Source organism: Lycorma delicatula, chromosome 9, assembly GCF_047948215.1.
Source record: "Lycorma delicatula isolate Av1 chromosome 9, ASM4794821v1, whole genome shotgun sequence".
NCBI lineage: Eukaryota > Metazoa > Arthropoda > Insecta > Hemiptera > Fulgoridae > Lycorma > Lycorma delicatula.
This window is the reverse complement of record NC_134463.1, coordinates 17132285-17156222: the sequence shown is the minus strand read 5'-3', so window position 1 is coordinate 17156222 and position 23938 is coordinate 17132285. Positions and strand designations below refer to the sequence as shown.

At 29.2% G+C, this 23938-nt stretch overlaps 1 pseudogene; it reads right to left on the bottom strand.

Moving 5' to 3' along the window:
• LOC142330004 (putative multidrug resistance-associated protein lethal(2)03659) overlaps positions 1-23938 on the bottom strand; it is a 196293-nt pseudogene that overhangs the window by 161088 nt on the left and 11267 nt on the right.

The following is a 23938-nucleotide window of genomic DNA, read 5'->3' as shown; positions in this document are numbered from 1 at the left end:
AGTCTTGTACATTCTCAGTTCGACCATTCCTGAGATGTGTGGTTAATTAAAGCCCAACCACCAAAGAACACCGGTATCCACGATCTAGCATTCAAATCCATGTAAAAATAACTGGCTTTACTAGGACTTGAACGCTGGAACTCTCGGCTTCCAAATCAGCTGATTTGAGAAGACGCGTTCACCACTAGACCAACCTGGTGGGTTTGGGTTTTAACTAACTTTCTCTGGCTACTCTCTTTTATGTAATGTTGTTTCCTATCCCTTTCAAACAAAAAGCAACAGAACTGAGTGTATCCAAGTTGCAGTCCAAGTAAAAGTGCTATTACTTTCAGATCCCACAAATATTTCTCATACTGATTCCTGCTCAATAAAGGTTTCATATTTTCATAAGATTCCTTCATGTGAACAGTGCATGCTAACTGTACTGATGGTTATTTATTTCCAGTGTGAAGTAGAAAGCTTTCAAACTAAGCTTTGACGAGTCAATAAAAAGTCAGGATGGTGGATATGTCCCAACGCTTCCAGTCCAAATCACTACAATAAGTTTTTGTACAGAGAGAAGAAATGTTCAAATGCTGACTCACAGAAAGCACATATTTTACTGTTTGGTTGTAAAAGATGCATCCTTTAAGTCTTGATGCTAGTATTTCTACTTTATTCTTTGATCAATTTAGATCATGAACCAGACTTTAATTCTAACTTATTAATTAAATGGGGTTCAGTATATCTATCTATTCTCTTTCTTCATCGCCTGATAAGTAAGCACAAGATTTGACATTTTTATCTTCATCTAAGCTCCAATGTTTCTGGTGATAATGGAATTGGAAGCTCTTGGCTATGTGGCACTGGCCGCATGGCAGAAGGAATATCAGGGTACTTAAAATACGTCTAGTTTTATCTGTTATCCCAAATATCTTTTTGTCCCAAAAATAATAATCTGTAGTGTGACCCTTTGGTTCTCTCCAAACCATTGGAATTGCAAATGAAATGTGACAAGATCCATTTAGCCAACCGGTCAGCAGTTTCACAAGATGCACAGCAAATATGAGGAGCCCAAGATTTGTCCTGATCACCTAATTTACATCCGAAATACAGTTCGTAAGACTTTATCAGTGAAGTTATTTCTTTTCTGAGACTTCAATGTTACCTCACCACAAGTAGCTGAAATTGTTTGGTTGATTAATTCAACTGTTGAGGCATTGTTAATACATTACAATAGCTAATATTGTTTAAAAAGAACACTTTATAAACACACTAATTTAATAAACATACTCGCTTTACTGAACAACATAACTGCAAATATGAAAGCAAACTACAAAACTGAATGTTACACACACGTGAATGAGAATAAAAAATATTTCTCTAGTCTGCACAACAGTGTGTGTAAATATAATGACAGAAATAACTAATGAGTGGATATAGTAAGATGAAAATAGGAAGAATGAGTTTTTGTTCATTTTAATTGGTGTGCAAATGATAAACATAATGACTTTCTAACAAATCAATGTGACAACAATTAAGGGCCTGTAATAGATAAAGAAAAGGTATTTAACTGACAAATAATATAATAAAAAACATTCACAAAATGCTATGTTTATGGAGTTCATGCAAAGTGACTATCTGAAAATAAAAATATTTATAACAACACAAAGTCTGATAGAAGAATTCTGGTTTCATATTTGAAATCAGCATGAGAAATACTATAAGAATCGGTTATAAACAAAATCAGATATTACATCTGTAGTTACTTTGGAGCAAATGTTAAGACCCAACTTTTTCTGTACATTTTAACTGAAACTTTTGTTTGCTCTTATTGAACTTTTATGTTATTGCCCCCCTTGGTGGCCTATACAGTAAAACTTTCATGATGTTTCTTTTTTCTCTTAATTTTTTTTAACTAGTTACATAATATAGAACATTAGTTGTAACATCGTAATTCAATTTCTCAACTTTTTATTGTTTCCGTGCATGTCAGTTATTACTGCAAAAGGTTTTATGTTGCTAACATATATGTATATAAATATCTTTTTTTATTTATTTGTAGTTAAAAAAAAATTATCATATATTGCTGAGGTCATGAAATAATAATAGATGCCACAATAATTATTTAAATCAGATGAGATGTAAAAAAAAAACTTATTAAATGTGGCTTCAGTCGTTGTGTTTTCGGTTATTTAATACTCTTCAATTAATAGAAAATCTATTTCTCATTTATGAACATGTAATATATTTTGAGTTACACACAAACACAATTAAAATTATAATTATTGTTTACTTTTAGATTGAATTTTTTCCCTATCATGCCATTTGATAACATCCCTAGTTCTAAACAAAATAATATGCCATCAATAAACTTGACATTTTTATTTCTATTCGGTATAATGTTGCTCTGGTTTAAAATTTTTTAGTTCATTTATTTTTTCTTCATCAGAAATTAAAAACCACTGCGGACAGATCGGATCTATATGGGAACTTACTTTATAAAGCAGTTAGTATAGGGAATAAATCACAATATTAACCAGTATGTTGTCTTAGACATGATGGTAATATTTTTTACAGTATTAAGTTGCTATTCGATAGCTTAAAAAGACTTAAGAAATAAGTTTCCAATCCATATTCCCCTTTTGGATATATATTATTATTTATAATAATATTTCTTGCGTTTTTCATTACGTCACTTTTGGTTTTTTTTTAAATTTAAACTGAACATTTTTACATCTACATATATATATATATATATATGTGTGTGTATGTGTGTGTGTGCAGAATTTTTTTAAATTTTTTTCATATCATGCTCCTCATATTCATCTAAATGCAGTTCATTTTAAATTTATCACATATATATAATGCATAAAAAATCTGTCTTGTACAGTCTGAGGTCGACCATTCCTGAGATGTGTGGTTAATTGAAACCCAACCACCAAAGAACACCGGTATCCACGATCTAGTATTCAAATCTGTACCATTACTAGGACTTGAATGCTGGAACTATCGACTATCAAATCAGCTGATTTGGGAAGACATGTTCACTGCGTAACATGTAATGTTACACACCGTAATGTATCTTACGGTGATTCCGGAGGCTAAACAGAAAAAGAAAGATGAATAATGACTCAGCTGTCAACTTAACCAGCGATATTTCGGTTATTACGATCAATGTTGACCGTTACACTGATATGCCATTCAGTTTATTTTTGTTTGTGAAAATTCTACCATGCAAAGTTATGTACGACAATTACATTTATACAGTTTAACTAGTTGCACATCACCCTCTTGATAGTCGCTAATTCAATACCAATAACAAAATTAAACAACTGGGCCATTGTCCGAATTCAAATCCTGTCAGAATTTATTCTATCTGTAACACTCTGAATCCTAAGCCCGTGGATGTCGTGGGCAATCGACATTTTCGTAGTGACCGTAATGTGGATTTAGAGGCAGGAGTAAGATTTCATGTTTATGGCGTAAAACTATATATTGTTTGTGATTTGTCAACCACATATGTATTTCAATTTGAATTTTACACAGGTAAATATAACAAAAATTCCATAATTTCTCTTTTCCAAAGACCTTCTTTCTGTTTATCTTGACAAGGGACATGCAATATTCACAGACAGCTTACCAGCTGTTGTTGATTTTTTGTGGCAGCGACAGACTAAAGCTGGATTCCCTATCTGTAAGAGCTCCCAAAAATAAATTTAGTAAGGAAGAAACGAGTCTGTTTACACTATAAGAAATCATCTCTTGTGTGTCAAATGGATTAGTCTTATCTTCAATTCACAGAAAGACTAAAAGTTAAGTGCATGTGTGCTCCAAAGAGGACACGTGTTAGTTTTTGATTTCAAAAACAAAAACCGTTTATAATTTTCAGTTATATAAAAATAAAACTGGGGTGGATAGAAATGACCAGATTATTTCATACTATCCATTCAAACGTAAGCAAATGAAATGGTGGAAAAAATTATTTTTGTGTTTATTTATGTCAATTGCCACAGCCCTTATTTTATATTGGGAATCACAACCATCACCCTTAAGGCATAAATGTCATTTAGAAAAAATTATTACATCGATTGGAATGGCTTTAGGATAAAAGGCAGGAGTTCTTGGACAGGAAGCCACACCAACAGCAGTGAAAACAGACTTACAGGTCATCACTTTCCTTAGAAAACAACCCAAACTGAAAAGAAAGCACAGCCCACAAAGGTCTGTAGTCCTCTGAAAAACAAAGGCAGCCTCAGGGAAAGCCATTAGAAAGGAAACTACTACTTGGTGGTGTTCTGAATGTACAGGGTTTGTGTGTATACCTGTCTGTTTCAAAATTTAACTGTTTAAAACAGTAGTACACAATTTTTTATTTTGTTCTTATTTATGTAATTTTTAGAACATCATAATTTTTTAAGTAGGTAAAATAAGTATTTCATATAATATATTGAAATAAACTGCATTTTGTTCTCTTTCTAACCATTTTCATATCATTCACCTATCACAAGTACAAAATTATAGCAGAATTTTTTTAAAACACCCAAAAAGCCCAAGGATACAGGATCTTTCTTTTTCTGCTTAGCCTCCAGAACCACCGTATGGCATTACTTCATAGGATGAATGAGGATGATATGTATGAATGTAAATGAAGTGTAGTTTTGTACAGTCTCGGGTCGATCATTCCTCAGTTACTTTTGTATCCTAGACATTCCTCGTGTATGAATCATGGTTCGTGAACCATGATTTTCGATGATCACAGAACAGCTTTAGTAACAGCCTTGTATATTTTAGCCCGCTTGTAAATCTTAATTTACATTGGTGTAAATAATTTGTAGCAACTACTTAGGGTGGTATTATTTCTAATAGTATGTGTCCTTGTAGCTTGTATATTCATATTTTATTTATTATCAAAAAATAACTTTGAAAAGTATGAATAAAATAATTTTATAATAAACAAGTATCAGTCATTTAACAGAGTTAATGTCAAACCCAAATTGCCGTTGCAATGTCAAATATTTAGGAAATTTTCTGTTCAGAGTAAAATGTTGATGCAAAATAATTTATTGTATTATTACAAAACAAGTCTTGTTTATAACACAAATCTTTGGTGATCAATCCAAAATTGAATGGCTTAAAATTAAAGTACAATTTTTTTATTACATAGGTTTTTTAATATATTTTTGCATTTCAATAAGTGAAATGAATTTGAAAAATTTGCTTTTGAATGAATTATTATCAAATGATTAAAGTTGTTCAAATATTCCAGAATTGTGTAGATGTTCATACTTAAACTGGAATGTGGTATTGGTAATAATGCAGTTAATGTAAATTTTTAAATTTTGTTAAGCTATTGGCTTTTTTGTTTGGTTTTTATTTTCTGTCAAAGATTCCGTTCAACTCCTGTACAGGTTCCATTGTTTTTATGTATTTGAATTTTCTTATTAATTACTGAACATGGTTTATTGTTTAACAGATAATTTTTGTTTGGTATATAAATTATACTTAGCCAAAAACATTTAATTTCTGATTTCTTTGGTAATTTTTAGTAAAGTTATTTTTTGTATACATTTATTATAGCTTTATTTATAGTTTTCTGTGGTCTCCTGATCCATTCCCTCATTTAATATTATTAACCGTGAAAAATTTTATTTGCAAAACATATTTATTTACTTTAAAATAAGTTAGTTTTTTTATTTATCATTTATTAGTATCTTCTTTGTTTTTGATGATATTGTCTGCTAAGATCCTTAGCCACTGAAATATGCCAAGAGCATCCAGGGAAATTATATTCAGAGTTACTGAGTAATTTAATGGTATATTGAGTGTTTTTTTTACATTTGCATCAATTTTACTTTTTAACATATGAGGTAATTTACAATTTTTTCCTCATCAAAAAACAAAATCACCACTTATAAATTTTTGAAAAGATATGTTCATTATAAATACTTCATGGTTGTAAAATTAACACATAATTTATAAAAATTGTTTCATTAAAGGTTAAGTAGTTTTGATTTCTTTTCAGTATTGTAAAACAGGCTTTTATAACATATAATAATAGAGTAATAACAATTTAGAGATATATTATTTACATAAGATGATTTTAGTTTGTTATTACACTGGGTATTATATTACATCAAAAATAATTTTTTGAAGTGAAGCTTCTTAATGCAGATTTAGGATGGGGAGTGAACTGAGAAAAAAAACAAGCGTATTTGTTAAATATTACTAAAAATATATTAAGTCACTATAAAAAGATAGTTATATCAATATCATTTTTTTTTTTTTATAAAGCAAGTAGTTCTGTTATTATTGACTTTGCAGGAATGTTACTGTTTCAAGATATTGTAACTATAAAAATGAGTTCTGTTAGTTTTCCATTATAATCAGTGTATCATGTAGAACATGTTGATGCGAAATAAAGTAGTATTTTCAGTCAGAAATACTGTTATGGCAAATTACTATAATGAATCAATCCATGTGAAGTCATTCAACCAAAATATTTTTGGTTGCTTCATCATTTTTAAAAAAATTTTTCAAAAGTTATTCCCTAATAAATTGGCAATCCAAAACAGGTCTTTTTCTATTTTTATCCCAGCCTGCTTGTGACTGCTGTGACATGTTTGTTTAGCAGTACGTTTCATTTTTGGCTTTGCAGACATTAGCATAAACTTTAATGCTTTTGGACTGGATTATGCCAAAACATTGCAAGATAAACATCTCTGTTTCATCAAATTCTCCTTTTAATTTGGTCCTTTACATTGAAACCCTTAATAAGTTAATAAGTAAAAATGATCATTAAAATTTTATATCTAATAACAAATTCCATTTTACATTTTAAATTTGCAATGAAGGGGTGAAATATCAAGTTATTTTTTTAAAATTATTATTACATAGGCTACCATACTCACCGTACCTTGAGTAAGAACTGAAAAGCTTTTCATTCTTTTTTTATTATTATTAAAAAAAGAATAGTTTTAGTTGTGCGCATGGGGACTTGGAAACTTGACCCCATAAAATTTAATTATGATCTCACCGTATGCAATAAAGAATTAACAACTCTCATCTTTCAGCAAGAATTTTACCATTTTCTATCACAGACAAACCCAGATGCAACAGTATACACAGATGGTTCAAAGCGGAATGATACCGACGTAACTTATGTGTTTGCTGATATTACAAACGTTTACAATTCTGAACTGTACGCCATCAATATGGCTTTGAACATCATTATGTCAAAATATCGTCGCATCTTTAACCGCAGTGATTCGTGTAATGCTCCCCAAGCTTTAGAGGATTTATCTAGACATCTGTCATTACTGATATTCATAGTACAATCTCTGAATTGAATCATCATTACACATAAGTGAATTTCTGCTAGATCCACATGGGAATCCTGGGTAACGAATGAACAGATTCTGCTGCTAAAGATGCATGTACCTGACCACCATTCACCACTCAAGATACAACTACCGATTTTATTAAACATTAAACATACTCTTCAAAGAAAGTACAAGCATTGGTGCAAGGACACGACACAAGTGAAACTTCTTATGCAATATTATATGAATTATTGGTGTAAAATAATGTATACACAAACGATAAAGTTTTTTATTAATAAGAAATCTGAACTAAAAATAAATTAAACATATAAAAAATATTTATTTACATAAAACAGAAAAATTTCAACATAATATCAAAGTTTAATCATCGCATTTTATCACAGAAATTATTGGTTTGTGGTAACTTAAGTAGATTTTATTCTATTTCTAGCAAGTATACGCTTTCTTAAAGATATGATTTGATATTCATTTTTTCTCCATCATGTCAAATTATAAGAGAAGAAAATTAAATGAAGAAAACAGAACAATTAATGTAGAGTGGGAGTTAGATCTTTTCGTTACTTCTGTGAAAGATAAAATGGTGTGTTTGACTATTAAACATAAATATTTGACTCATTAAACATAAATATTTTAATTTAGAAGGTGAATCTTGACAAGCTGCGCTTTAAAAATTGAAAAATGTAAAGCATCAGCAGGCGTTTTTTTTGTGCTTTTGTAAAGAAAAATACCACTCCAATTGATGTTACTTACAAAATAGCACATATACTTGGAAAAAGAGGCGAACGAATTAGTGATGCAGAAATTAGAGAATGTGTTGTTGAAGTGGTGGGTATGTTAGATCCAGAAAAATTTGATAAACACAAACAATTGCCTCTTTCATGAAAAACTGTAACAGATCAATAGCAAGAATTAGCTGAAAATGTATCACAACAACTTCGTACCATTATACAAAATGAAGATGTTTACTTTTCAATTGCTTTAGATGAAAGCACAGATAAAACGCAAGTTTTACGTTTTATTCGTGCTGTAACTAAAGATTTTCAGTATTACGAAGAACTTCTTCCGCTGGGTACACTAACTGGAAGAATTCACAGATTTGACATTTTCGAAAACTTCAGAGAAGTATGTCATCGATTACAATTAAATGTCAGTAATTTAGCCAGTGTCTGCACTGATGGTGCACTTTCCATTAGAGGTAAAAAATAAGGATTTGTTGCTTTATTAAAACAGGAAAACTTGAAAAATTTGACTTCATTTCATTGCATTTTGCATTAGCAAAATCCATCATTTTGCAAGACGCTCTGGATAAACTATTGCGATTGTCAACTATATTTGTGTAAGTGCAATGTGTTATAGTGAATTTAGGCAGATGCAAACTTTAGACGAGGAAAACATAGTGTTAATCTACTGTACTACTGCAATAACAGGCAGGCTATCTCAACAGGGCAGATTTTGATAAAAGTTTTAATTTTATGACGACAAATTTTAAACTTTTATCAAGAACAAGAAAAATGTGATCTATCAGATGAAGCATTGAAAGATTGCATCTTTTTCTGATATCAAGAAAGAAGCCGTAATAAAAAAGGGAGTCCGACAAGGATGTTCCCTATCCCTGTACTTTTTAAACTTTACATAGAACTAGCAGTTAATGATGTTAAAAACAGATTTAGATCGGTACAAGGTGAAAAGATAAAGATGCTACGATTTCCTGATGATAGTAATTCTTACAGAGAGTAAAAAAGATTTAGAAGAAATAATGAATGGCATAGATGAAGTCCTGCACAAGAACTACTGCATGAAAATAAACAAAAATAAACAAGAACAAAATGAAAGTGATGAAATGTAGAAGGACCACTGAATATAAAAATAAAAAGAGAAAAGATTCCAGAAGCAGAAGAATCTTATTCTTTGGGAAGTAGAATCACTAAGGATGGACAAAGTAGGAATTGACATAAAATGCTGAATAGCACAGTCGAAATGAGCTTTCAGTCAGAAATATAATTTGCTTACATCAAAAATTAATTTAAATGTTAGGAAAACATTTTTGAAAGTATATGTTTGGAGCATAGCTTTATATGAAAGTGAAGCTTGGACGATTGTAGTACCTGAGAAAAAAAGATTAAAAGCTTTTGAAATGTAAAACAAAACAATTTTAATATTTTACGGCACGGTAAAATGAAGCATATATATGAAATGTCTCAAAAAAATCCAAGCGTTTCAAAAAAAATAACATTTTTCAAAACATTGCTATCTCGCTCGTATATCTCTGCAGAACACTTCACACAGTGTAAATTTCAGAATGGTTAATAATGGCGTCAATGCACATGATTTGTACCTATTTTGAAAATTCATAACTTTATTCAGAATCAATTTTTGAAATGTTTACTCTAGTTTGTTCTTATATAGACATATATATATTATGTGGAAAAAACTAAGATTTTTGTCCCAAGCTTGTCAACACAGATAAAAAGCTAAAACTTTCAAAAGTTTAAATTTTTTAATAATAATAAAAAAAGAATGAAAAGCTTTTCAGTTCTTACTCAAGGTACGGTGAGTATGGTAGCCTATGTAATAATAATTTAAAAAAAAATAACTTGATATTTCACCCCTTCATTGCAAATTTAAAATGTAAAATGGAATTTGTTATTAGATATAAAATTTTAATGATCATTTTTACTTATTAACTTATTAAGGGTTTCAATGTAAAGGACCAAATTAAAAGGAGAATTTGATGAAACAGAGATGTTTATCTTGCAATGTTTTGGCATAATCCAGTCCAAAAGCATTAAAGTTTATGCTAATGTCTGCAAAGCCAAAAATGAAACGTACTGCTAAACAAACATGTCACAGCAGTCGCAAGCAGGCTGGGATAAAAATAGAAAAAGACCTGTTTTGGATTGCCAATTTATTAGGGAATAACTTTTGAAAAATTTTTTTAAAAATGATGAAGCAACCAAAAATATTTTGGTTGAATGACTTCACATGGATTGATTCATTATAGTAATTTGCCATAACAGTATTTCTGACTGAAAATACTACTTTATTTCGCATCAACATGTTCTACATGATACACTGATTATAATGGAAAACTAACAGAACTCATTTTTATAGTTACAATATCTTGAAACAGTAACATTCCTGCAAAGTCAATAATAACAGAACTACTTGCTTTATAAAAAAAAAAAAATGATATTGATATAACTATCTTTTTATAGTGACTTAATATATTTTTAGTAATATTTAACAAATACGCTTGTTTTTTTTCTCAGTTCACTCCCCATCCTAAATCTGCATTAAGAAGCTTCACTTCAAAAAATTATTTTTGATGTAATATAATACCCAGTGTAATAACAAACTAAAATCATCTTATGTAAATAATATATCTCTAAATTGTTATTACTCTATTATTATATGTTATAAAAGCCTGTTTTACAATACTGAAAAGAAATCAAAACTACTTAACCTTTAATGAAACAATTTTTATAAATTATGTGTTAATTTTACAACCATGAAGTATTTATAATGAACATATCTTTTCAAAAATTTATAAGTGGTGATTTTGTTTTTTGATGAGGAAAAAATTGTAAATTACCTCATATGTTAAAAAGTAAAATTGATGCAAATGTAAAAAAAAACACTCAATATACCATTAAATTACTCAGTAACTCTGAATATAATTTCCCTGGATGCTCTTGGCATATTTCAGTGGCTAAGGATCTTAGCAGACAATATCATCAAAAACAAAGAAGATACTAATAAATGATAAATAAAAAAACTAACTTATTTTAAAGTAAATAAATATGTTTTGCAAATAAAATTTTTCACGGTTAATAATATTAAATGAGGGAATGGATCAGGAGACCACAGAAAACTATAAATAAAGCTATAATAAATGTATACAAAAAATAACTTTACTAAAAATTACCAAAGAAATCAGAAATTAAATGTTTTTGGCTAAGTATAATTTATATACCAAACAAAAATTATCTGTTAAACAATAAACCATGTTCAGTAATTAATAAGAAAATTCAAATACATAAAAACAATGGAACCTGTACAGGAGTTGAACGGAATCTTTGACAGAAAATAAAAACCAAACAAAAAAGCCAATAGCTTAACAAAATTTAAAAATTTACATTAACTGCATTATTACCAATACCACATTCCAGTTTAAGTATGAACATCTACACAATTCTGGAATATTTGAACAACTTTAATCATTTGATAATAATTCATTCAAAAGCAAATTTTTCAAATTCATTTCACTTATTGAAATGCAAAAATATATTAAAAAACCTATGTAATAAAAAAATTGTACTTTAATTTTAAGCCATTCAATTTTGGATTGATCACCAAAGATTTGTGTTATAAACAAGACTTGTTTTGTAATAATACAATAAATTATTTTGCATCAACATTTTACTCTGAACAGAAAATTTCCTAAATATTTGACATTGCAACGGCAATTTGGGTTTGACATTAACTCTGTTAAATGACTGATACTTGTTTATTATAAAATTATTTTATTCATACTTTTCAAAGTTATTTTTTGATAATAAATAAAATATGAATATACAAGCTACAAGGACACATACTATTAGAAATAATACCACCCTAAGTAGTTGCTACAAATTATTTACACCAATGTAAATTAAGATTTACAAGCGGGCTAAAATATACAAGGCTGTTACTAAAGCTGTTCTGTGATCATCGAAAATCATGGTTCACGAACCATGATTCATACACGAGGAATGTCTAGGATACAAAAGTAACTGAGGAATGATCGACCCGAGACTGTACAAAACTACACTTCATTTACATTCATACATATCATCCTCATTCATCCTATGAAGTAATGCCATACGGTGGTTCTGGAGGCTAAGCAGAAAAAGAAAGATCCTGTATCCTTGGGCTTTTTGGGTGTTTTAAAAAAATTCTGCTATAATTTTGTACTTGTGATAGGTGAATGATATGAAAATGGTTAGAAAGAGAACAAAATGCAGTTTATTTCAATATATTATATGAAATACTTATTTTACCTACTTAAAAAATTATGATGTTCTAAAAATTACATAAATAAGAACAAAATAAAAAATTGTGTACTACTGTTTTAAACAGTTAAATTTTGAAACAGACAGGTATACACACAAACCCTGTACATTCAGAACACCACCAAGTAGTAGTTTCCTTTCTAATGGCTTTCCCTGAGGCTGCCTTTGTTTTTCAGAGGACTACAGACCTTTGTGGGCTGTGCTTTCTTTTCAGTTTGGGTTGTTTTCTAAGGAAAGTGATGACCTGTAAGTCTGTTTTCACTGCTGTTGGTGTGGCTTCCTGTCCAAGAACTCCTGCCTTTTATCCTAAAGCCATTCCAATCGATGTAATAATTTTTTCTAAATGACATTTATGCCTTAAGGGTGATGGTTGTGATTCCCAATATAAAATAAGGGCTGTGGCAATTGACATAAATAAACACAAAAATAATTTTTTCCACCATTTCATTTGCTTACGTTTGAATGGATAGTATGAAATAATCTGGTCATTTCTATCCACCCCAGTTTTATTTTTATATAACTGAAAATTATAAACGGTTTTTGTTTTTGAAATCAAAAACTAACACGTGTCCTCTTTGGAGCACACATGCACTTAACTTTTAGTCTTTCTGTGAATTGAAGATAAGACTAATCCATTTGACACACAAGAGATGATTTCTTATAGTGTAAACAGACTCGTTTCTTCCTTACTAAATTTATTTTTGGGAGCTCTTACAGATAGGGAATCCAGCTTTAGTCTGTCGCTGCCACAAAAAATCAACAACAGCTGGTAAGCTGTCTGTGAATATTGCATGTCCCTTGTCAAGATAAACAGAAAGAAGGTCTTTGGAAAAGAGAAATTATGGAATTTTTGTTATATTTACCTGTGTAAAATTCAAATTGAAATACATATGTGGTTGACAAATCACAAACAATATATAGTTTTACGCCATAAACATGAAATCTTACTCCTGCCTCTAAATCCACATTACGGTCACTACGAAAATGTCGATTGCCCACGACATCCACGGGCTTAGGATTCAGAGTGTTACAGATAGAATAAATTCTGACAGGATTTGAATTCGGACAATGGCCCAGTTGTTTAATTTTGTTATTGGTATTGAATTAGCGACTATCAAGAGGGTGATGTGCAACTAGTTAAACTGTATAAATGTAATTGTCGTACATAACTTTGCATGGTAGAATTTTCACAAACAAAAATAAACTGAATGGCATATCAGTGTAACGGTCAACATTGATCGTAATAACCGAAATATCGCTGGTTAAGTTGACAGCTGAGTCATTATTCATCTTTCTTTTTCTGTTTAGCCTCCGGAATCACCGTAAGATATTACTTCGGGGGATGATATGTATTAAAGTACGTGAAGTTGTAGTCTTGTACAGTAGCAGGTTGACCACCCCTGAGATGTATGGTTAGTTGAAACCTGTTCAATTTTTGGTCAAGGTCGCAGACACAACGTTGTTCGAGAGCCAACAGTTTTGTCGATTTCGCAATACCGGGCTAGAATTTGTCAACAAATCAGAAAATAGTTATAAACAACATACCAATCTGAAGAGAAGATTAAAACCTAACACCATGCTGCTTGGGAAATTGAATCATGATTTTTTAAGAAAAAATGACTACATCCCATCGTTGTAGATCCCATTACATAATTTTGTTATCTCCTGATCCTATTTAAGACATAAGCAGTTTCTGTTGATGCTGATAAAACTTCCAATTTCAGTTTTTCTGGTCCTACTTCAGGTTTTCATTTTATTCCAGCCTTTATAAGATCATTTGGCTTCCTTTGGAGCAGTGTTGTTCCTTTATACACTTATTCCACCTTTCAAATATCTTTCACTCTTCCTATAACACTATCATTTTTACTGCATGTACCATTCCTATACTTACTCATGTTACTGTTTTTACATTTTATCACATTAGTTCATACCAATCTGCTTTTTCTACATATGAGTGGTCTCAAAAAGCCATTTCTTCTTTGCTTTTAGTTTTGCTCTACTTAACTCATTATTCAGTTTTCTCCATGGTCTCATGTCTTCATCATATTTCTTATAAGACGAAGAAAAAGGTAAGAAGCCAGTTGTATAATTTTCATTGCAAAGACTATTGCATTTGAGAAAGAGACTGCATTGTTTCTAATGTTAAACACATGGTGAGACAGAGTGTACAATGATAAACATTGGAGTCAATGTTGGACACATTGTATGGCAGTGCCTTGATCGTGAAATGGATTCTAAATCTCAGAGCTATATACAATCACATGTTGTACAGAGAGGGGTTGTTATAAAAATATAATTATGTATATTCCCTTATAAAAAAGGACCCCATCCTTCTGTTGAAGCCTAGACATTTGTAAATGAATAATGAAATAAATTTCAAAATCTCTTGCATTATCAACATGAGTTAGATCAATGTTATTAGTTGTACAACTATGGTAAGGGGATTCCAAAAAAAAAAAAATATATATATATAATAATTACATTTTCCCTTATTGATATCTAGATCACTTAAATTCACCAATTAAATACACAATCTGCATGATCTCAAAACATAATGTAGTCATTCAGTTCAAAAATGTGTAAATCATTCACAGACATTAAATAACTTGAAATCTTGATAACTGACGACAATTATTTGCAATTAATAAAAACAATGTAATTTACTGTGATGTATTATTTTCAATCAGGTAACTATAACAGAATCTCCTGGTGCAAAATTTATACACAATTTTGATTTATCTTCAATTAATGATATGGTAGCTATTCTAAATTGATTTATTTTGTCTGTGTCATATTAACAAAATTATGAGGTGGCAGTGACATATCTCATGAGCAAAGTAGGGATCCTAAATTTTCTTGAATGAATCAGAAATATTTAAAATGATAGTACTCAGTGCAATCTGACACCTTTATTTACTCTTAACCTCTTAATCAACTTTCCTTGGTGAATGACTTGAGATTTATATTTCTCTTTAGCAATGTTTATTATGTTTGTTGGTAAATTATATCTTTCATGGTTTTCCAGATATTAAAATTTTGTTAAATATTTAACCAAGATTTTACTTCAATCTTCACATTCATTAAGGCTGTTTTGCATCTTACATCAGCCAACTCTGACTTTCTCACCCACTTCATCCAACTTTTTATCTCCTAACACTTACTGAAATATTAAATTAACAATTACTGAAAAAACTATAATCGTACTAAAAAACGAAGCGATAATAAGATTTTAGAAGAACAGAAGCTTAATCAGAAAAAATAAGAAAGCTAGCTGGCTGGGATACATTCTGAAAGGAGAAAAATTGGTTAAAACAGCATTTTATGTTCTTGGATGTCTGTAGCTGGAATAAGCAAACGATTTGAAAGGCCTTGAAGACCTTCCTATGATTCCAAAATATAACTTTTTTTTAATAGGAGATATTAACATAAATATTAATTAAAGAATAAACAGTATTTGTAAGCATTATCTAAAAATATTTGGTATGAATGAGTACAACTCCTTAGTTAATATTGATAATAGAGGTACTGATGATGATACGCCAACCTGTATTGATCACGTTTTCTATAAATCAATTTTATATAAACACAATGTTTCTAGTGCTGTCATTCTGGCACATTTTAAGGATCATAGGGCTTTTGCTATAGTTCTTTTAAGGATGGAGCTCAAAGTAATTCATAAAGGATTTTAAAGAGGTTAGGATTAAGGTAAATTAAGATCATATTTATATGATCATGACTGGAGGGAAATTCTTGTAATGACGATGTTAATTTTCAGTTTAATAACTTTTTACATATTATATTAGGGTATATTAATCAATCAAAATCTGTTATTTTAAAATAAACCTGTTTATTTATTTTTATTTTAAGCCATGGATAAAATCGGGCTGTGCACTACCATTTCTCAGAGAGAGATGGAAAGTATAAGATATGACATAAAAATTCTCACAACCGCAAAATTAAGACTGAATTATTAGGTTTAAGAACAAGATAGATGTATGGATTATGGCAGCTAAAAAACATTTTAAAAATATGAGGGTATTACTTGCAAAGAATCACTGAATTAAAAAACCAGTGTACTTCTATGCCTACTATTGAATATAAAATATATATAAATGTTTCTGATACGGTAAAATTGGTAATATTTTTAATGAATAGAAATACTGGAATGGGCACTAGTGTTAGAAATCCGTGCCAACAAAGATAGCTGATTTAGAGGTATACCTCTCTTTGTCTACAGTTCGTTCAAAAAGTTTGTGACGATCTCTCTCATCACAAATCACAAGTTATCTTTCATAATTCAAGTTATTGTAGAAAGTTTTTATAAAAACATTTATATGATACAATGATTAACTCAACATTTATTTAATATTCATAAGCATTGAAATTTTTCTATTAATTAAATAGAATTATGAGATTTTATCACTTAATATTAACTACAATTAAGTTTTATGGAATCACTTTCTGAAGGTACGTTAGGTACAATGCGCTGCACTGTGCGACAATGAAAACTATACCTCTAAATCTATCTGTCTCACTTTCGTTTTCTGCTCACGTTGGACATAGGCAGTGCCCATTCCATTATTCCTATATTTCAGTGTGTTGTGGTATACACAATTTGGTACTTACGTATTAACGCCACCGCAGCTACAGCTTTATTTAAAAACAAAATAGTCAATCGGATTTCTCTTTATTAATTTTAATAAATGGTTATTTATATTTATTATTTTATAAATATAATTTAACCAAACTTAAGCTACGTTCGCTAACCTCGACTAATTAATTTTTTGAGTATTTATTTAATAAATTCAGTAATTATTGGAATTATTTATTATTTAAATAATCAAAACACTCCTGTTAATTAGTAAAGGTTAGCGAGTGTAGGTTAAGTTTGGTTTAACCCACCGGATTGGTCTAGTGGTTAACGCGTCTTCCCAAATCAGCTGATTTGGAAGTCGAGAGTTAGAGCGTTCAAGTCCTAGTAAAGCCAGATATTTTTACACGGATTTGAATACTAGATCGTGGATACCAGTGTTCTTTGGTGGTTGGGTTTCAATTAACCACACATCTCAAGTATGGTCGAACTGAGAATGTACAAGACTACACTTCATTTACACTCATACATATATCATCCTCATTCATCCTCTGAAGAATTATCTAAAAACAGTAGTTACCGGAGGCTAAACAGGAAAAGAAAGAAAAAAGGTTAAGTTTGGTTAAATTATATTTATAAAATAAATAAATATAAATAACCATTTATTAAAATTAATAAAGAGACTGTTTTGAATCTATGTTAAACTCTATATCGGTCCATTTTCCACCAAAATCCGATTGACTACTTTGTTTTTAAATAAAGCTGTAGCTGCAGTGGCATTAATACGTTAAGTACCCACAATTTCTTAATAATTTTTTTTTATGATTTTTCAATATATCAAATTGATTATACAATTTTTCAAACATCAACTAAAAAATTACATTCTATGCCCAACTTTCCCACCATGACTCAGGGAACAAAAAACAATCAAAGAATTTTATTGAATAAAACTAAGGATTCTCTAGGAAATTTTTAAAGTATCTTCGTTAATTTCACCTATGCAATTAATAAGTGTTCTTCTTACCTTTAATGTTTACGCAGATACTGATTCTTTTCATCAACATTAATTACTTAAATCCTTTAGATGGCTGGGCAATTATTTTAATCTTTGTTGGTCCAACATTTCTCTCTGAAAAATATGAAAAATTAAAACTTACAATAATTAAAAATAAATAGAATAAAGCTAGGCAGAAAATTATAGTGTGTAATTATATTTTTATTTTTTTCAATAAAATTAAGATTTATGAAAAAATACTATAACTTATATACAAGTATAATTAATTGCCTACTGGTGTATCCTCCATCCTTTCTTTATATGCACCCAATTTGGTACAAAGTTAAAATTGATGTTTACATTTCCACTGATCCTAACGGTTACAAAAATAAAAAAAAAAATATGTTAAGTTTTTCAAAAGGAAAACTAAGTATAGATTTTTCATAAGTTTCACTTAAATTAGTACAAATAGTTCTCAATTTAAGTATTTATGTAACTGAAATACTAGTTGCAATATACTTACGTGGAATATTTTTGCTTTAAAAAAAAGAAGTATTTTTGAGAAGTGTTTTGTTACAATGTTTTCAGAAGTGATTGGTACTATATGACCAGTTGTAACAAATTAAAAAATCTGACTTTCTTTGTATAAAAAAGTAGTATCGCTTGCTATTCAAGTTGAGATAATTTAAAAAGCCAATTAAAAGCAATTCTCAACTAAAGATAAATTGAAAACGCAAATTGAATTTAAAATATCAGCTGGTTTGATAGAGCTGAGCTTTAAAAGATTCACTTATTTCTACCATAGATAATTTGAAATTAAATAACATAAAAATCTAAAACATTTTTTTTTGTATTTGCAAAAAAGTTAATAATAAGATAATAATCATACCAAAACATTAGAGATCTGAAATTAATATTTATTTTCCTAAAATTCCTAAGACATAAAATTCAATAGAGAATCTCTGGTTAAAATACTGCAAGAATTTATGTCAATAACATTAAAACATTATAAAATAAATATACTCAGAAGTTCAAATTTAAGGTGGCATTCCCAAACCCTTTCAAATAAAAACTACAGTAAGCCAAAAGATGGATGGTCTCTCAGAATATTGTTCAATTGGACTCTGAAAAAATTATTGAAGAATCGAATATGAAAATACAGATACTTAATAAAAATGAGGGCACAACACCTAAATGTAAACGTTTTACCATTAGTTGATGATCTGGTGACTTTGGTAAAAGACTACGTAGAGATTATTCTTCTAATTCTTGAAAATTCAAGAATTAGAAAAATATGCAAACAAAATCCAGTTACAAATTTCATATAATAGATTCCAATAATAAAAGTAGAATCCAAACCATGAAAATTTCAAAATTACAATCAATCAAAACAGTCAAAAAGTTTAAATATTTAGGTAAGATAATTACCCTGAATTCTTTATAAAATAAATAAATAAAAGCCAGAATACAAAAATGAAAGTGGCTTTTATCTTAAAAGAAACATAAAATAACAAATTCTTATTAAAAAGCACATTAAGACACTATAAAACCATAGTTTTACCAGACGTGTTGTGTAGTACGGAAGCCCTACAGAACTTCTTAAGAAAAATATAGTAATTGTTGAAAAAAATTATTTTAAGAAAACTCTACGGCCAAAACTCAGATAATATTTATAAATTATGCAAATCGAAAGAAATTTACCAAAATTTTGTAATCATAAAATTAGAAAAAGAACTCAAATTCTATTGTCACTTTAATGGAATGGATGAAACTGAATTAATATAACAAATATTTAACTTTTTTTGAAAAAAGGTAAACCAAATAAGCTAGTTCAAAAAAATTGAACATCTCAAATTATTAAATATTTCCAAAGAAATAATTTTTGATGAAATCTTTCAGTAAACTAGTGGATGAATCTACATAGCCAGAGAAACAGAAAAGGAAACACAGTGAATGGATCAAAGAAAGAAAAGAAGAGTTTAGGGAAAAAATTAAACAATTTGGAAAAGAAAGAACTTGGGACTGCGCATGGGTAATCCTTTGAAGATCTGATCGCAAACAAAAATAAAATAACAAGGTATGTTTATAAATGTTTGAAATGTAGTCTAGCTTATCAGAAACAAAACTGAATCAATCTGTTATGACACACTTGGCTATTGATTCTGCACGTTACTTTATTTCTAAGTTCACGTCTTCTTTGCACTGACAACAGGATTCACATGTTTATACATTGAACTACCCTAATCAAATGACTGTAATTACCAAATTTATCAGGAACATCAACATAAAATTTCTTACGAAGATTCACTTTATAATTTCATCCAGATTAAGATGCAAAATTAAAATAACTTGATAAAAATCTATAATTTTCTCAAGAATTCTTAAGACTTAAGACATTTTTTAAACTGTAACTTTTTTTAAAACTATAACAAAAGTAACTTTGTCAAAACAAAAAATACAGTACGTTTAAGACTTCATTCAGAGTTGTACCTTACTGTGACATGACAATATTTTATCTGTAAAAGCATCTTCACGAAAAGAATTTCATTTAAAAACATTTCATAATAATGAATAAACATTGAAAAGTATTTTTCTTTTAAACGATTGCCTTTACATAGTCATTTTAATATAGATTAAAACAGTTATTTTGAAGACACTTAATTAAGTGAAGCCAATTAAGAAACAGAATCACCTATGATCTCGTCCACTTATGTTCCATTTACTTCTGCTGTATTATATAATTCTATGATAGTTTATGATAAAAATATCATGAAGTGTTATTTATAAATATTATATTCACTCAAAAAAGAGAAATTAACACACTAAAAAACAGTAGTTTTGCCTGAAGTCTTATACTGTTCGAAAAGCTTACGGAATTTCTTAAAAAAATAATAAAAGTTGTTAATATACAAATATGTAAATAGAGCACATAACTAACACTTTTTGGGAGTAAAATAAGATAAGAAATCCAGAAAGAAAATCAACAGAAAGTTTAGAAATTGAATTACAATGTTACAAATTAATGTTGAACATTTTATACCTAATTAAAAAATTTAGTTTAAAATATTCGTTCTCAAAGTGGGTGATAATGCCCCCTTGTGAGCACTGGAGGCATTCAGGGGGCTCACAGCAAATTGGGTGTGTTCAGACGGTCTACAAAGCTGATGGCTGATTAAAAAAAGGCAAAAATTATGTTTTCCTGATATTTCAAACTAAAATTAAATACCTACAACACTAGTACAAAAAATTTTTCAATCGAAAGCTTTGTTTTAATTACTGTATTGTTACAGTGAATATGCTATTACTATTGTTGTTATATAATTATATACAATTGTAATTTTTTGGAAAGCAATTTTAATAAAAATAATTCTAAATATGATGAAATATGCGTTTTCATTGCTCTCATTTAAAATGTAAGTTTCAACTCAGAAATAGGATATGCCACATTTAAAAACAATAATTTCAATTGCTGTTTTTAAGAGTGCATCTTAAAAACAGCAATTGCAATTATTATCTTTAACAGACGGTAATTTTAAAAATATTGGGGGCACTAGAAAAGTTTTGATTCTCAATGTGGGCAATGGGTGAAAAAGTTTGATAATCAATAGTTTAAAAGAACATTATTATATATAAAAGAAGCATCATGAATATTTTCACTGTACAACTAGGCTAGCCAGGGGTTTGACTGAGGTTTGTTAAGTCTTTCATCATTTGGCCATTAACATTTTACTTTAATCTTCAATTTCCAGGATCTTACTCTGCACAATGTTGTAGAATCATCAAACTCTAAGTTGTGGTAGGGTATCATCTTACCCAAGCCTAACTCCCACCGCTGAGTTAGTTATAATTTAGTAATAAAAAGAATGATCTACTATAAAAAATATGAGAAGATATAATATTAAGAATTAATTAACATGTAGTACTTATTACATACATTGAGATCACAAGATAAGTAGAATTTTGGAGAAGAGTTCAAGTTATATAACTTGAGCTTATAATCACAAATAAAAATAAATTCTGAATTGTTTTGTAAAAGGGAAAAATTAAAATTTGTTTTAAAACAATTTAACAAAATTATTTCCCTTGGAAAAAAACTGATTTTGTCTCTCAAAAATCTGAATTCTAGTTTTAATTCTCTAAATACATTTGTTTTACATTTACTTTTAATTGAATCCATATTAGGTTTAAAGTTTGACTACCAATTTCAGATTAATCAAACTTTCTTCCAAAATGCCTATGCAGCTAATTACTATTTCATTCTTATTTACTCCACGAAGAGCCAATAATTAGCTACACATGACTTGGAAGAAAAATTACATTAATCTGAAACTCAATTATTAATAACTTTAGTAGTTGTCATTTTTTTGTGATAATTTTCAATGAATAACACTATGCACTATGCATTTCACAATAGCATTATTACAAATTTGAGTGTATATACACAAATGTTTGAGGTTTACATTTAAATCATTTGTGGGGGGAAGTAAATAGATAGCTAGGCTGGGTAAATCTGATACTTCTTATTCAGCAATAAGTAGTATGCCTAACTAATATTAAAAATAATTATTATCATGTAAGTTAGAACTAACAACAAGCATGAATAATAAAAAGTAATTTTGTTCACGAGCCAAAAAATAATATTAAAACAGTATAAAAGTTTCAGGTAAAAGATACACCAAAAAGATAAGTCAAAATTAACTACAAACATAGTCTTACAAAAAATTTTATATTATCTAGATAACACAATTAGTATGAATTGAGAACCGTAAATAAGTAATAAATTTATAGTAATAGTAATAGTAATAAATTTTATAACCATGTAATTGGTTTCATTTCTGTTTGTTTATTTTTGGGATACTACTTCGCCGGTATTATAAATAGAAAACAATATTAGAAATGCTTGGATATGATATTAAAAAATGATGATATAAATGGATGTGATATTTTGTAAAAATAGGACAGTGCAAATTGTATTCTAAAATCCATTACATAAGTATGGATACACCAGGAAAACAAAAAGAATACTTATTTTAAATTATATTAAAATAATATAAAAAACATCTTACCTCAACCAAAAATGAAGGTCACCTATCTAAAACAATGTGTAAGAAATAATAATTGTTGATAATAAATCAAGAGTGACCGCAGACGCAAGGATCAAAATTGAACAGCGTACCGCAGCGCCATTTGTAATCTTTTTCTAACAAACCCGGACTGACCGTTACATTTCACAATCCTCATTCTGTCGCTCCCCACCCTTGCAGATGACGTAGCGTCTAGACAAAACAACAAACACTTCCACAGCAACAACTGCCACAGAAAATAAATTATGAAAAAGTATTTCCTACACTGCACGCTTCTCACTTCTCATAACAACCGACCGACACCGAAAGTTGAATAATAATTTTTTTTCGGATTAATTTTTTTCAGGCTCATATTCATTTTTTTTTTATAATTATACAAAATAATAATTGAAACCAAATTTTCGCTTAAACCTTCGTACACGTTAACAAAGGAACGTAACCAACGAAACCCAAACGGTAATGATAAGCTTTTCAGTTATTTCGTTTTACCTAATATTCAATTTACGGATATAATTTACACTCGCAATATTTATAACTGCACTTGGACATAAAAAAAAAAAAAAAAAAAAAAAAAAATAGTGAAAGCCCGTTTATAATTTTTTTCTTTTTTACCAAATACTCCTATTATTTGTAATATAAAAACAACAGTTTAAAATACATAATAGTGTAATTAAAAATAAAAATCATATGTCGACAGATTAGTGTCATAGAAAGTAGCGTGCTTGCTTGCTACACCAAAGGTGTCGGGTTCGATTCTCTGTCAGGGGATCTGAACACAATTTTACAACTTAGATCATATCGTATTTAGTAACTAATCAGCAAACAAAAGAGAAAAAAAACAGGAACATCTGTTTAATATAGGTAATAAAAAGCAGACTACTGTATTTCACAACACA